The 15,612-nt window shown below is 39.0% G+C and overlaps 1 non-coding gene across 1 annotated transcript; it reads right to left on the bottom strand.

Moving 5' to 3' along the window:
- Positions 1 to 14,874: 14,874 nt before the first annotated feature.
- On the bottom strand, positions 14,875 to 14,981 carry LOC130468216 (small nucleolar RNA R71). Its single transcript, XR_008928635.1, has one exon. It is a non-coding gene; the product is annotated as a small nucleolar RNA R71 (small nucleolar RNA).
- Between the last annotated feature and the right edge of the window lie 631 nt (positions 14,982 to 15,612).

Genomic DNA, 15,612 nt, shown 5'->3' with positions numbered 1-15,612 from the left:
GTTAGATGTGTTTCTACTTTCTAACCCAAGACCTCAAAGAGTTAAGAGTTTGATAGCTAATATCAAAACAATTTTCACTAGTTAATGCATGTACGTCTACTTTTCCAATTGAGGTGAAAAATATTGTTATAAATAATTACGTAGTATGTTTCATACTTCTTCCATTCCTTTTTACCGGCAACAAGTGCAATACACAAACCAAGGAAAAGGCTGAGATGAAACAAAAAAGACAAGGTTGTTTTATATTTTATATTGGCCAAAAAGACAAGAATTGTCACTAGTTAATGCATGTGTACGTTGTTTTATACGTAGTATCAGTCAAATCAAATCTCATTATATTACTTAGCTTGTTTTTAGATCACATAAGAATAACATTCCGTTGTGGTATGGAGATCGTTGTTTTAGAAGCGATTTTCGATACCGTATCGGTGCGGGTGTTTAGAACGAATATCCTTATGGTTTAACACAACACCTTTAAATCCTACACCCCAAACACAAATGTTGGAATTGCTCAAAAAATGTTTGGTGTCGAATAGAGATTTAAGGATTTGTATTTGGGGTCTTTGTCGTCAATTTGTATGTTCTTTATGATCAAGAAATAAAATAAAATTAGCAGAGTATATGTATATTTCACAAGAATAATAAATACAGAACAAAGTGGCTTTAAGTCCTACCAGTCCACCACCATTATAATCCAATCGGATCCAACTCTAAAAAATCCCCTAAATGCATTATTAATTATTTCCAACAGTGATCACTGATTCAAGTATCTTAAGATTCAGTTAATTCTAGATGACATTTTACTCATACAAGAGGTTTTTCATTGAAACAAAAGAAATTCTAGCTTAGCAATATATATTGGTATCTATTACGTAGTAGGAATTATAGTGTATTTAGAATTCCGATATAATTAGGTTAATACAAATTTTTTAGGACAGATTGGTCTAACGGTTAGACCACTTTTATGCACTTGAACTAATTAGTTAACCACTGAAACCAATTAGTTAAATCTGAAATTCAATTAGTTAAGCAACAAACCAATTAGTTATGCAATCGAACTAATTAGCTAAGCACTGAACTAATTAGTTAAACAATGAAGCTGATTAGTTAAGCAATGAGATCAATTAGTTAATATTTTATGAGTTTTAGTTAATACAGTTTGTTCAAAAATAATAACTATTCGACTCAAAAACTTTACTATTTGTCTTTACACCTTAACTATTTTGTTATTCAATTAGTTATGATTTTGTTACTTTTATTTATGTTTTACACTAGTTTAGTTAGTACCAAAAAAATGGTCTAACTGTTAGACGGTCTTACACAAAAGCTTTTGTTATGTTAAATTTCTATTGAGAGTACGTACCAATCCACATGTAAGTTGGGATAAATTATCCCACATGAAAAAAGAAGAAGCGGTTGATTGATATATAAGATTGGTGGGTTACTCCACTTATCGCCAGTTGGTTATGAGATGGAACCCTATCAGGTTTATATGTGATCATATTCTCCTTTTGTATTGCCCCGGATTAACATGATATCAACACTTCTCAAAGAGTAGAGACTTAATCCAATCTATCTATCTATCTATCTATCTATCTATCTATCTATCTATCTATCTATCTATCTATCTATCTATCTATCTATCTATCTATCTATCTATCTATCTATCTATCTATCTATCTATATATATTATATTAAAAGAGAGGTAATCAATGTAGTGATGACAAATGTCACTCATTGATTCGTCTCTCCTTTAATCGATCGATTTGTTGAAGACTATAGAATAGAGTTTTAAATTTCAAAACTGATTTACCAAATAAAATCTTGAGCCCAGGGTTGGGTTTGAGTATTCATGTGTGTAATTGTTGAATTACTGGTGAGTTATGTCTTTGGGTTGAGTCTTGAACTTAATATACTAAATAACGTAAAGTGCAACCCGAATGAGCTTCAAAACTCTTGGAACGTATATACCTTGAGTATGAACAATGGGGGGAGTCGTGTCAGAGAAACTCGCAATCCTTGAATGATACAAGACGTAGTTTCATTCATTTGGTTATTCGCTTATTTAACGCGCAAGAATTCCGTCGGTATGGTCCGACTGTCGGTAGAAAGCCGGACTCTATATTATTTGGTGTTTGGTAGGCTCCCAACATATACTTTATTTAATTAGCAATGACTTAAAAGCGGGGTGGATCTTGACTCTTGGGTGGATGTAATACCCCAAAATTTTAAACTCGATTTAATAAAATCAAAAATATTTATTAACTTGATTTCGTTTTAAATAATTATGAATAATCGAATTTCGTTATTTTAATCGTTTTTACGATTTATTTTAAACGATAAATTTATAAACGAAAATTTATTTATTTTTCGTTAACGATATTTTTAAGAATTATTTTAACTAAACGTTTCTATTTTTAGTAGCTTCCAAAAATAGCAACAAATCTCAGAATTTGGCCTAATCTTGTGAAATGACCAAAATGCCCTTAAGAACAAAATTTCACTTTCACTTGTTTTTTTCCTGCTCTCCACGTGAACCAGAGGAAGAAGAAGATGAGTTCTTCCTTCCTTCTTCTTTTCCCTGAATCTCATCTACATTCACTTGCAAAGTTCAAATTGAACTCTTCCTTTTCTTCCTTTACAAACCCAACCACCAGAAACCCAAATTTCTCAAGCCAAAAATCAGAATTGAACATCAAACAAACCTCACTTCCCCTTGTTTCTGTAACTTCGAACCACCACCGCAAACACCACTGCAACCACCGTCCACCACTACTGCCACCTCCACCCCACCCCATACAACCACCCCAACCACCGTCGCTCCCCAGAACTGCCGCACGCACCACCTCCTTCTGAAGGAAATAATGCCCTTGGTCCAAGTATGCATTAAATGTTAAGTCTAATAAATGCGGTTCAGTATTAATTAACAAGTTAATAATTCAGTGAGATCAAGTGAGCTGAATGCCTAGCTAGAGGCCGCTTCAGTTCAAGTGGAATTAATGATATTAATCCACAGCTTACTCTTGACTGAACCCGTAGGGTCACACAAATAGTACGTAAACGGATCAAGTATTTAATGGCATTAAATACTCCATCTATGGATATTCGGAATCGACGGATCTTGGTTTCAGTGGGAGCTGAGATCGTCACAGGCAAGAAATGAATACTCCGGAAACGATGATATTGCCGGAAACGGAAATATGGATCGTATCGGAAATATAAATATTATCCAAGTCGTAGATGTTGCCGGAAACGGAAACATGGTACGTATCGGAAAATATTATCGGAAATGGAAATATTGCCGGAATCGGAAATATTGCCGGAAACGGAAATATTGTCAGAATCGGAAATATTATAAATCGAAAAATAATTCCGGAAACGGAAATATTAAATATTTGTTCGAAACGGAAATTGATTCCGGTATCGGAAATATTGAATATTGTTCGTATCGGAAATGAATTCCGGAATCGGGAAATTAATCGGAAGCGTATCGTACGAATTAGCATCGGACGAGGCCTGCCAGACGAAGGCCCAGCACGAAGCCGGGCCATCGCCCAGCAAGCCAGCGCGCCACAAACGCACCATCCAAAGCTGCGCCAGGCCCACCGCAAGGCAGGCCCAGCGCGCGCCAAGGCTACGGCAGCGTGTGGGCTTGCGGCAGTGGGCTGCGAGCTCGCAGGCTGCGCGCGCGCGCATGGCGCCCCTCGTGGGCTGCTGTGCGTGCGTGTGTGTTTTTGTGCTACTCGAATCCTAAAGCTACCGGGATTTGTCATATGATTAAATCTAATCCTAAAAGATTTAGTTTATTTAATTAGAGTCCTAGTAGGATTATAATTAAATAAATTAGTATCCTAATAGGATTCCAAATCCTTTTCCATAACTCTATAAATAGGTGCCTAGGGCCACATATTTACATCGAGCATTCAAGTATTCAAAGTGAGTTTTTGAGAGCAAAATTCAGTCATACAATTGCCTATAAAGTGCCGAAAATTCTAAGTATCTTAAGGGCGATTCAAGTTGGTCAATCTTAAGGCGGATCCGGACGTGCTATGGACTATCTACGAAGGGACGACACTTGGAGTCCTAAAGACTTGTTCTTGTTCGGTTCGGGCGCAGCTAGGGAGGGCACGCAACAAAGAGTATGCATCTAAACTATGCTAAATGATTATGTGTAAATAATATGTTTTCCTGGCTTTATGGTTTTTCCGCATGATTTATGAATTGTCATATGTATCATAACCTAACAGTGGTATCACGAGCCTCTTATTATTTTCATAATCTAAAATTGCATGAACATGGTTAAATATTACAAATTTGCAAGAATTAAAAGGGGTGATTAATTTTCGTAATTGTTAATTAATTGCAAATTGCGTTTATTTAATTATACGTACGCAATTTTTCGGCAGTTTCTTCGTTACTCATCCAAATCGAGTGATTTTTGTGTCAATTCCGCATGTAAAAGGAATTCTAAAATTTTGAAAAAAAAATATTTTTCTGCCGAACCCAGAATTCTCAAATTCGAAGCCTAACTATGACTTTTCGGAGGTTTTAGTTTTTCGAATGCAAAATTTCGTAAATTTAAGATGTTAAATTAAATATTTGCGATTCTTGTTGATAAATCTTGAATTTTTGATTGACCTACTGTATATGTTTAACAAGTTTGAATGCCTAGCCTTGTTAATTATGCAATCTAATTTGTAATTATGATTAATTTGTTGAAAATTAGAATAATTTAGAATTAATTTGATTTTCATAATTAATTATAATTTAATTAGATACCTATGATTAAAAACCACCATAAAAATTGTAAATTTATGTTAAATTTTAAATTTTTATGACCTAGACTTGAATCCATGTTAATCGGAAATCAATTGAATAATAAATTTTTGATTTTTCGCCCTAAAATTATGAAATTAATATTATTTATTAATTTGTCATTAATTTTAAATATAAATTTTTTAAATTTTATGCGATTCGCTCATATAACTTGCACGCACAAAGCAATGGACGCTACGTGTTACCCTTAAGGGGTGTTGTATAGTGCGGGCATGTGACAACGAGTAAGGGAGCTCGTCGCCCATGCGGCACGAATGCAATGAGCAAGGCCATGGTGCACGAGCACAAGGCAGCAGCCCTGCCTTGTGTCGTGGGCTGTGAGCAATGGACGAATGGGCGAGGGCGAAAGCAAGGCACAGCAGTCGCGTGTGGGCAGCAAGCGAGCTGCGCCACAGCGCGCACTGCCGCGCGCAAGCGTGCGGAGCCTCGCGCGCAGCGAGCGCAAGCTCGCGTGCCACGAGTGCTACGCCCAGCGTCGATGCCTCGCGCAGCGAGCGATGGCTCGCAGGATCGAGCGCTGGCAAGCGCGCGCAGCGAGCAATTGTCCGCATAAAGCGAGCGCTGGCGAGCGCGCGCAGCGAGCGCTGGCTCGCATGAAGCGAGCGCTGGCGAGCGAGCGATGGCTCGCGTGCATCGAGTGCTGGCGCGCGCAGCGAGCACCAGCTCGCGTGATGCCTTGCGAAGGAGAGCAGCAGCAGCGATGCGACGCAGCGCATGGGCTTCGCGCACATGGCCAGCGATGGCTGTGTGCGTGTGGCCCATGGGCGTGCGTTGCGTGGGGTTGTTGCGTTGCGATTGGATCGTTTTGAAATTTTAATTTGAAATTTTCAGTTTACCTAATTTTAATTAATTTTAAAATTAATAATTTAAATTATTTTCTTGGATTTTAATTTTGAATATTGTAATTATAATAAATTTTATTTATTCTAATTATTTTACTAAAATTAAAATCATGAATTAATTTAAATACGACTGAAATTAAATTAAACTTTTTGGATTCAATTATAAATTTATATGAGCTTTAAATTTTAATTAAATTTGTATGTTTCCGGTTAGACTAGAAATACATTTTTATGTTTAAAATTAGTAAAGCATATGAATTTATTGGTTTAAGTGGGAGCCCTTTTAGTCATAAACTCTTGATTAGGTCTACAAATCCTTAAGGTTAAAACAACTTGATTAGAATTAATAAGGACTGAATAATTGGTAGATTATTGGTGCCCTTGATTAATTGCTGCAAATGTTTACGTGATGCATAATGTGTTTTACTAACCAGCTATGTGGGCCATTCATGATAATGAATGGGTGAATGGTATATATTGTATATGTACTGTTTTGCAGGTTATGAAATGACTAGTATGGCCCAAATAGGATAGAAAATATGGTCTGCGTACCATTAATTTGAATGTAATTGGTCTAAAGTACCAAAGTTGTTTTTCAATTCAAATATGGTCTGCGTACCATCAAATAGTTGTAATTAGCTTTAATTATAGCTTATCCTATTTGAAGAAAATGGTGCCTCCCACGGAGATTTTCAAGACGGACTTTGAAGTTAAAGCTTCAAGATGAAGTCGGGCCATACTAGATCACATTTATCTTATGCATGTTTTAAGTTATTTATTGCTTTTAAATATGTCTTAAAATGCATGAGATCAAAAGCTTGATTATGTTGCATGATTAAGGATTTTAGTTCACTTAAAATCTAACCAACATAGTAAGAGCCTTAAGTTCCAAACTTAAAAATTGAGTTAAAAGGTGCCATGCCAAAATATACACTTGCTTGGATATCCTTTACATCAATCTAGTAATAGTTTTCGCTCAGCGAGGTGTTACTTATTGGTCCTAAAGGGGCAAGGTACACAAATAATTGTGAGTACATGTTAGTTTTGGTGAAACTCAACGATATAAGTAAGGAGTCCTTTTATGTCGTGGCAAAATCGATAGGTTTACCTAATAAGTTCTTAGACGTACCTATCAACCAAGAATAGTTTCTAGACTATTAGCAAAAGGTTTTTGCTTACCTAAGATGTTTTAGGATTAAGTCGACAAACTGTGCTTAGTTCTTCAATGATTTTAGGATCTTGGAATCATTTTATTCACACCTGCCGGAACACATAACTTGAATAAAATGCTTAATAAACATTGAATTATGCATGTATGCTAGAATTTAAGTTTATTAAGAGAAACTGTGAATGGTTATTTATTTGTTTATTCTTTTCAATTGTAGTTTTAAATATGGCAAACAACAATTCATTCAACATTCGATCAATTCTCGAAAAGGAGAAGTTGAACGGGAAGAACTTCCTTGACTGGCAAAGGAACTTGCAAATAGTTCTTATGCAAGAAGAAAAGGAGTATGTCCTACAAGAGGCGATGCCCGAAGCCGCAGGCGACGGGGTCACTCAGGCAGCCCTCAATCGTTGGATTGATGCCAACAAGGATGTGAAATGTCTAATGCTCGCCACCATGAGTGCGGATCTGCAGAAAACGTTCATCAACTCAGATGCTTTCACAATCATCAGTGAGTTGAAGAACATGTTCCAAGATCTGGCTCGAGTCGAAAGATTCGAGACTCATAGGCAAATTCTTGAGACCAAGCTTAAGAAAGGCGAGCCCGTAAGTCCACATGTTCTCAAAATGATTGGACTCATTGAGAATATGAGTCGGCTGGATCAGCAATTTTCTCAGGAAATGGCTATAGACACCATCCTCCATTCTCTTCATTGCGGGTATGATCAGTTCAAACTGAACTACAGTATGAATAGTCTGGACAAAACGCTCACTGAGCTTCACGGTATGCTGAAGACCGCTGAAAAGACGCTCAAAAGTGATAAGCAGGATGTGCTTATGGTGCGTGGGGGAAAGTTCAAGAAATATGGAAAGAAGAGGAATGCTAAGAAAGGTGGCAACAAGGCCAGCCCAACTAAGCAAACTGGCGCCAAATCTGTAAAGAGGAAGGTCAGTCAACCCACTTCTGAATCCGAATGCTTCTACTGCAAGAAGAAGGGGCATTGGAAGAGAGATTGCTTGAAGCTAAAGGAAGATCAGAAGAACGGAACAGTCGTTCCATCTTCAGGTATTTTCGTTATAGACTGTATACTTGCTAATTCAACTTCTTGGGTATTAGATACAGGTTGTGGCTCACACTTATGTTCCAATCCACAGGGACTAAGAAGAAGTAGAAAGTTAAGCAAGGGTGAAGTCGACCTACGAGTGGGAAATGGAGCACGGATTGCTGCATTAGCTGTAGGAACTTACTATTTGTCGTTGCCCTCCGGGCTAGTTTTGGAACTAGAAGAATGTTTCCATGTTCCAAGTCTTACTAAAAACATCATTTCAGTTTCTTGCTTAGATGCTAAGGGATTTTCCTTTTTAATAAAAGACAATAGTTGTTCGTTTTATTTTAAAGAGATGTTTTATGGATCTGCTAGATTAGTCAATGGACTTTATTTATTAGATCACGACAAACAAGTATATAACATAAATACCAAAAGGGCCAAAAAGGATGATTCAGATCTCACCTATCTGCGGCATTGTCGATTAGGCCATATAAACTTGAAACGCTTAGAAAGACTTCAAAAGGAAGGAATTCTAGAACCATTTGACTTAGAGGATTATGGTAAATGCGAATCATGTTTACTTGGCAAAATGACAAAGCAACCTTTCTCTAAAGTTGGAGAAAGAGCAAATGAACTATTGGGTTTAATCCATACAGATGTATGTGGACCAATGAGTACAAATGCTAGAGGTGGTTTCAGCTACTTTATCACTTTCACTGATGACTTCAGTAGATATGGTTATGTCTACCTAATGAAGCATAAGTCTGAATCCTTTGACAAATTCAAGGAATTTCAGAGTGAAGTAGAGAATCAATTAGGCAAGAAGATTAAGGCACTGCGGTCTGATAGAGGCGGTGAATATCTGAGCTATGAATTTGATGACCATCTGAAAGAATGTGGAATTCTATCATAATTGACTCCTCCTGGAACACCACAATGGAACGGTGTGTCGGAACGGAGGAACAGAACCTTGCTAGACATGGTCAGGTCAATGATGGGTCAGGCCAAACTTCCATTAGAATTTTGGGGACATGCACTAAATACAGCTGCACTCACTATAAATAGAGCTCCGTCTAAAGCTGTCGAAAAGACTCCATATGAATTATGGTTTGGAAAGCCTCCAAATGTGTCTTTTCTGAAGATTTGGGGATGTGAAGTATACGTCAAACAATTGATTTCAGACAAACTTCATCCAAAATCTGACAAATGTATCCTTGTGGGCTATCCAAAGGAAACAAAGGGGTATTACTTCTACAATACATCTGAGAACAAGGTATTTGTTGCTCGAGATGGTGTCTTTTTGGAGAAAGATCACATTTCCAAAATGACAAGTGGGAGAAAAGTAGACCTCGAAGAAATTCGAGTCGAACAACAAACTCTGGAGAATGCTCAAGATGACATTCAGGATGAAACTCAGAGATCTTTAGAAGAATCTGGTGAGAATCATGGTCAAACTAGAAATGTTACCCCGCGTAGATCGCAAAGATATAGATCTCAACCGGAAAGGTACTTAGGTATTTTGACGAACGAGAGCTATGACGTTCTATTACTTGAAAGTGATGAACCTGTGACTTACAAACAAGCTATGACGAGCCCTAGCTCCAAGCAATGGCAAGAAGCCATGCAATCTGAATTAGACTCCATGTCTGAAAACCAAGTATGGGATTTGGTCGATTTGCCAGATGGCTACCAAGCCATTGGAAGCAAATGGGTTTTCAAACTGAAAAAGGACAAAGATGGGAAACTTGAAGTTTTCAAAGCTAGATTGGTTGCAAAAGGTTACAGGCAAGTCCACGGTGTGGATTACGATGAAACCTTTTCACCAGTTGCAATGCTAAAGTCTATTCGGATAATGTTAGCAATCGCTGCATATTACGATTACGAAATATGGCAGATGGATGTCAAAACTGCTTTCTTAAACGGCGTTTTAACAGAAACTGTGTTTATAACACAGCCTTAAGGTTTTGAGGATCCAAAGAATGCTAAAAAGGTATGCAAGCTAAAGAAGTCAATCTACGGATTGAAGCAGGCATCCAGGAGCTGGAATATACGTTTTGATGAAGCAGTCAGTGACTTTGGTTTCATCAAGAACGCAGACGAATCTTGTGTATACAAGAAGGTCAGTGGGAGCAAAATTGCTTTCCTAGTATTATATGTCGACGACATATTACTTATCGGAAATGACATTCCTATGTTGAACTCTGTCAAGATTTGGCTTGGGAAATGTTTTTCGATGAAAGATCTAGGAGAAGCACAGTACATATTGGGCATCAAGATTTACAGAGAGAGATCTAAAAGGATGATTGGACTTAGTCAAAGCACTTATATCAATAAAGTGCTTGATAGGTTCAAGATGGCGGACTCCAAGCGAGGCTACCTACCCATGTCTCATGGAATGACTCTAAGCAAGAATCAGTGCCCAAAAACACTTGATGAGCGTAGACGAACGAATGGGATTCCATATGCATCATTGATTGGTTCAATAATGTATGCTATGATATGTACACGCCCGGATGTTGCGTACGCACTCAGTGCTACGAGCAGATACCAGTCAGACCCAGGAGAGGCGCATTGGACTGCTGCCAAGAATATTCTGAAGTACCTGAAAAGGCACAAAGATGACTTCCTGGTCTATGGTGGAGATGATGAATTAATTGTTAAAGGCTATACGGACGCAAGTTTCCAAACCGACAAAGATGATTTCAGATCACAGTATGGGTTTGTCTTCTGCCTCAACGGAGGAGCAGTAAGCTGGAAAAGTGCTAAGCAAAGCACCATTGCGGATTCTACAACTGAAGCGGAGTACATTGCTGCACATGAAGCAGCAAAGGAAGCTATATGGCTAAGGAAGTTCATAGGTGAACTTGGTGTAGTCCCCTCCATTAAAGGACCAATAGCCCTGTATTGTGATAATAACGGAGCTATTGCACAGGCAAAGGAGCCTAGACACCACCAGAGAGTCAAGCATGTACTTCGTAGATTTCACCTTCTACGAGAGTTCGTTGAAAGAAAAGAAGTCGAGATAAACAAGATCGGAACTGATGACAACATATCAGATCCATTGACTAAACCTCTGCCGCAGGCGAAGCACAACTCGCACACTGCAGCTATGGGAATCAAGCATATTGGAGAATGACTTTGATGACCCTGTTAAATGTTTTAAAGTTTTAGAGTTTAAATCTTTGTAAAACATTATTGGTTAATCATTCACAATAAATGAAAAGAATTCATTTTTCCATTTAATTTGTGGTTTATTAAATGATGAGTCCCTTCAATTTGACGATATATTCTAGATAGACTGTCAGGACCAGTCCTGTGACTAAGAAATGTCTATCAAGTGAACTTGAATGTCAAAGGTTGAAAATGGTCCCTAGTCGGAGTTTTCTATAAAATTGGACGCATAGAAAACGTTAGACGACTAGAATGCAAGATGACTAGTAGTTCTGTTTCTTGAACTATGTGGACATGGAAATGTCATAATCATTTGCATAGATACTTACTTTGGGAAGACTAGTATTGGACAAGACCTATGAAACTTTACTGTAAGAGATGAAAATCTGTCATAAGTAAATTTCATTAAAATTATTAGACACTAAATCCTCAATACCTGAGTGATTTGAGATTACTTGTTTGAGAACTGGTTGCTTTGACGTTGACCAAACGTCGCAACGTAAAAGGAGGCTATAAAGGCAACGCTCAGGTAATCACCTATCAAACGAAATCTAATCTCAAGATCGCAAGATTGGGATTGTCCTCCCATAAATCGGGATGAGATGCTTAAAAGTTGTACAAGGCCACTCGGAGAGCTAGAAACTGTGAAATGCATGGCCGTGCTCGGATGAATCATAGGCTATGATTATCTGTTTATTTGATCAGTTGAACTCTGAAACCGAGAAACACCTCTGGACATAATAAGGATGACAACTCTTACCTTATGTTCAAGAGCAAGCATCGAGCGACAAAGGAATTAGGAAATGCACACTTGTCCCTAAGGACAAGTGGGAGACTGAAGGAAATAATGCCCTTGGTCCAAGTATGCATTCAATGTTAAGTCTAATAAATTCGGTTCAGTATTAATTAACAAGTTAATAATTCAGTGAGATCAAGTGAGCTGAATGCCTAGCTAGAGGCCGCTTCAGTTCAAGTGGAATTAATGATATTAATCCACAGCTTACTCTTGACTGAACCCGTAGGGTCACACAAATAGTACGTAAACAGATCAAGTATTTAATGGCATTAAATACTCCATCTATGGATATTCGGAATCGACGGATCTTGGTTTCAGTGGGAGCTGAGATCGTCACAGGCAAGAAATGAATACTCCGGAAACGATGATATTGCCGGAAACGGAAATATGGATCGTATCGGAAATATAAATATTATCCAAGTCGTAGATGTTGTCGGAAACGGAAACATGGTACGTATCGGGAAATATTATCGGAAATGGAAATATTGCCGGAATCGGAAATATTGCCGGAAACGGAAATATTGTCAGAATCGGAAATATTATCGGAATCGGAAAATAATTCCGGAAACGGAAATATTAAATATTTGTTCGAAACGGAAATTGATTCCGGAATCGGAAATATTGAATATTGTTCGTATCGGAAATGAATTCCGGAATCGGGAAATTAATCGGAAGCGTATCGTACGAATTAGCATCGGACGAGGCCTGCCAGACGAAGGCCCAGCACGAAGCCGGGCCATCGCCCAGCAAGCCAGCGCGCCATAAACGCACCATCCAAAGCTGCGCCAGGCCCACCGCAAGGCAGGCCCAGCGCGCGCCAAGGCTACGGCAGCGTGTGGGCTTGCGGCAGTGGGCTGCGAGCTCGCGGGCTGCTGATATATGCGTTTTATATAGAGTTTTTTACCCCCGTCCCTTAGTAATTTTATGTATCAAACGTGCTCTTAGGAGCCGTTTCTAGTACTAATGTGTGTTATTGAGTGTGCCTTGAGTTTCAGGTTTGATTATGAGAAATTGGTCGTTTTAGACCCGTTTCATTGTTGATCAAGGCCACTATATGAGTCCGAGAAGTTCGGGACCTCTATCGTCGACTTTCGGGAGCCTTAGATGCTTATGGTTGAGCCCCGGGAGTTAGACTTGGTGATACGGGCGACATACCTTGAAGATTGCAAATCGCCCTGGAAGCTGAGGGCGAAATGCAACCATCGGGCGGAAGTATAAGCAAGCCAAGTTCATCAACGCGCGCCCAATCGGGCACAGCTCGCTCGATCCGGATCGGGCGGTCAATCTGGAGGCTTTATGGAGATTTCGCAATCCGCCCGATCGGGCGGATTTTGGCCCGATCGGGCCGACTATCGAGTTATTCGCCCGATCGGGCGAAGCGTCGCCCGATCGGGCGAAGCGTCGCCCGATCGGGCGACGCCAACCTCCAGCAGTTTTTCGCGTTTTTAATTCCGTTTTTAGGCCTTATTTTGGCAAAACTATATAAGCAAACTTGTTTTATTTTTTTAGGATCATCTTATTTTCCAGCACTAAACCCTTAGTTTATTTTTCTAAGTTTTATTTCCTCTCTATATTAATTCAAACACTTAGTTCGATTGATATAAAAACACAAGCTTTCAATTTCCATTGTTGGAGAATTAGGTATTGTTTCTTACTTTAATTTATTCTATTGCTTTGATCATGTTTTCCATTATGTTAATCGCTTTGTTATTAGTTATCATGAGTGAGTAGTTTAATTTCTAGGGTTTAGGGGATCCATGAATGCATGATTGGGATTATATGTGGATTTGATTATTTGATTGATTGATTATAATTTCTATAGCTTATTATTATTGCTCGTCAATTCTGTTCGGCCGGACTATTTTGATTTGAGTTTGATTAACCTTAGATTATGCGCCGAGAGGTATAAATCTGATGTTTTTGGTCTGTGGCTATTAGATAGGAATTATTTCTAGTACGTAGCGAGAGCCCGCTAGTTGTTCTATCCTAAGGAATTCATAAGATTCGAGAGATGCATGTTTTCCTAGTTATGATTGTTAATTAATTGTTATTGTCCGTTGTCCAATCCCGGTCTGCATTTGTGGTGAACCGCTGCCCTAGATTCCCTTAATATTGTTATATTCCAGTTTGATTATTTGCCTTAGCTTAATATACAAACCAATCCAATTCTTTGTTACCAGTAGTCTAGATTAGTTAATTAATAGTAGAAAGAACATTGTTTCCCTGTGGATACGATCCCTGCTTCCCTTGCTATGTTTTTAGTTGGTGAATGTTAGGTTTATCTTTGATAGGAGTGCGATTTAACTTGTCAAATTTTGGCGCCGTTGCCGGGGAAACGGTTTTATTTTCTGTTGTTGATTGATTATCCTAGATTATTGTTTGTTACTACTCAAGGAACTCACGTTCCTTGAGACCGGATCTCACATTGTTTTGTAGTCTTTGTCTATGCCCAGGACCGTAGGTACTAGTAATCTTACTCCATTCGATCCTGAGCCCGAAAGAACCTTTCGTAGACGAAGAACTTTCATTGCACAGTGTGGGAATTACTCTGATTCTGATCATAATTTTGGCGATCTTTTTCCTTCAGATACAGATTCAGTTTCAGAGATAGAGATGGGTGACGAAAATCTGATACCGCCACCTACCCCACGGCTTACGGACTATTCTAAGCCAAGTCTGTCCGTGCTGCCAAAGGCGATCATGCCTTCTATTGCAGCTGAGACCTTCAAGATTGAGCCCGCATTGATTAACATGATCGAGAGACGCCAGTACGGTGGGGAACCAGGTGAAGATCCGAATCTTCACATTCAGTCCTTTATCCAATATTGCTCCACCATCAAGCAAAAGGGATTGACTCCGGAGCAGACTATGGAGATACTTTTCCCGTTCTCTTTGAGTGGGAAAGCTAAACTGTGGATTAATGGGTTGAATCGGGCGGCTTTGAAAATCAATAATTGGGAATCCTTGGCTCTTGCTTTTTATGTTAAATATTTTCCACCTGAGAAAACAGCTCGTCTGAGGGGTCAGATATTAGGTATCTCACAACAAGCGGATGAGAGTTTGTTCGAGGTTTGGGAGAGATTCAAGGATTTGCAAAGAGAATGCCCGCACCATGGTTTGGAAGATTGGTTCTTGATTCAGCAGTTTTATAATGGTCTGGGCAATGAGTCTAGATGTTTGTTGGATTCAGCTGCCAGTGGGAGGTTCATGCAACTTGAGGTGCCTAGAGCTATGGAAGTGATTGAGGAGATAGCCATTCACAATGCCCAGTATGGAAATCCTAGAGGTCTATCTAACAGGGGTGGTAAGCATGATTTAAATTCTATTGAACAATTAACTGCCCAATTGACTGCTTTACATTATAAATTCGATAATATGCAAGCGGCCAATGCTCAATCTGCCCAACCTGTTAGTGTAGCTGCTATGAGTGCCCAACCTACTACTATTTGTGAAAGTTGTGGAATGTCTGGTCATTATGCACAGGAATGTAGAAGCTCTATTGAACAATGTAATGCTTTTCAATCCTACAAACAAAACAACCCATTCTCCAACTCTTACAATGAGGGCTACAAAAATAACCCTCTGCTTTCCTACAGGAGCAACAACATCCAAAACCCTCACCAAGTTCAACATCCACCACCACAACCATATCAACCCCCACACCAACAATCTTACCAACCCCGAAACAACTACAACCAACAGTCTAGTGGGCCACCTGGGTTCTCTAGACAACACACATCACCCCCACAA

The sequence above is a fragment of the Spinacia oleracea genome, chromosome 2 (assembly GCF_020520425.1).
Source record: "Spinacia oleracea cultivar Varoflay chromosome 2, BTI_SOV_V1, whole genome shotgun sequence".
NCBI classification, from domain to species: domain Eukaryota; kingdom Viridiplantae; phylum Streptophyta; class Magnoliopsida; order Caryophyllales; family Amaranthaceae; genus Spinacia; species Spinacia oleracea.
This window is presented reverse-complemented; position numbering and strand designations above follow the sequence as displayed.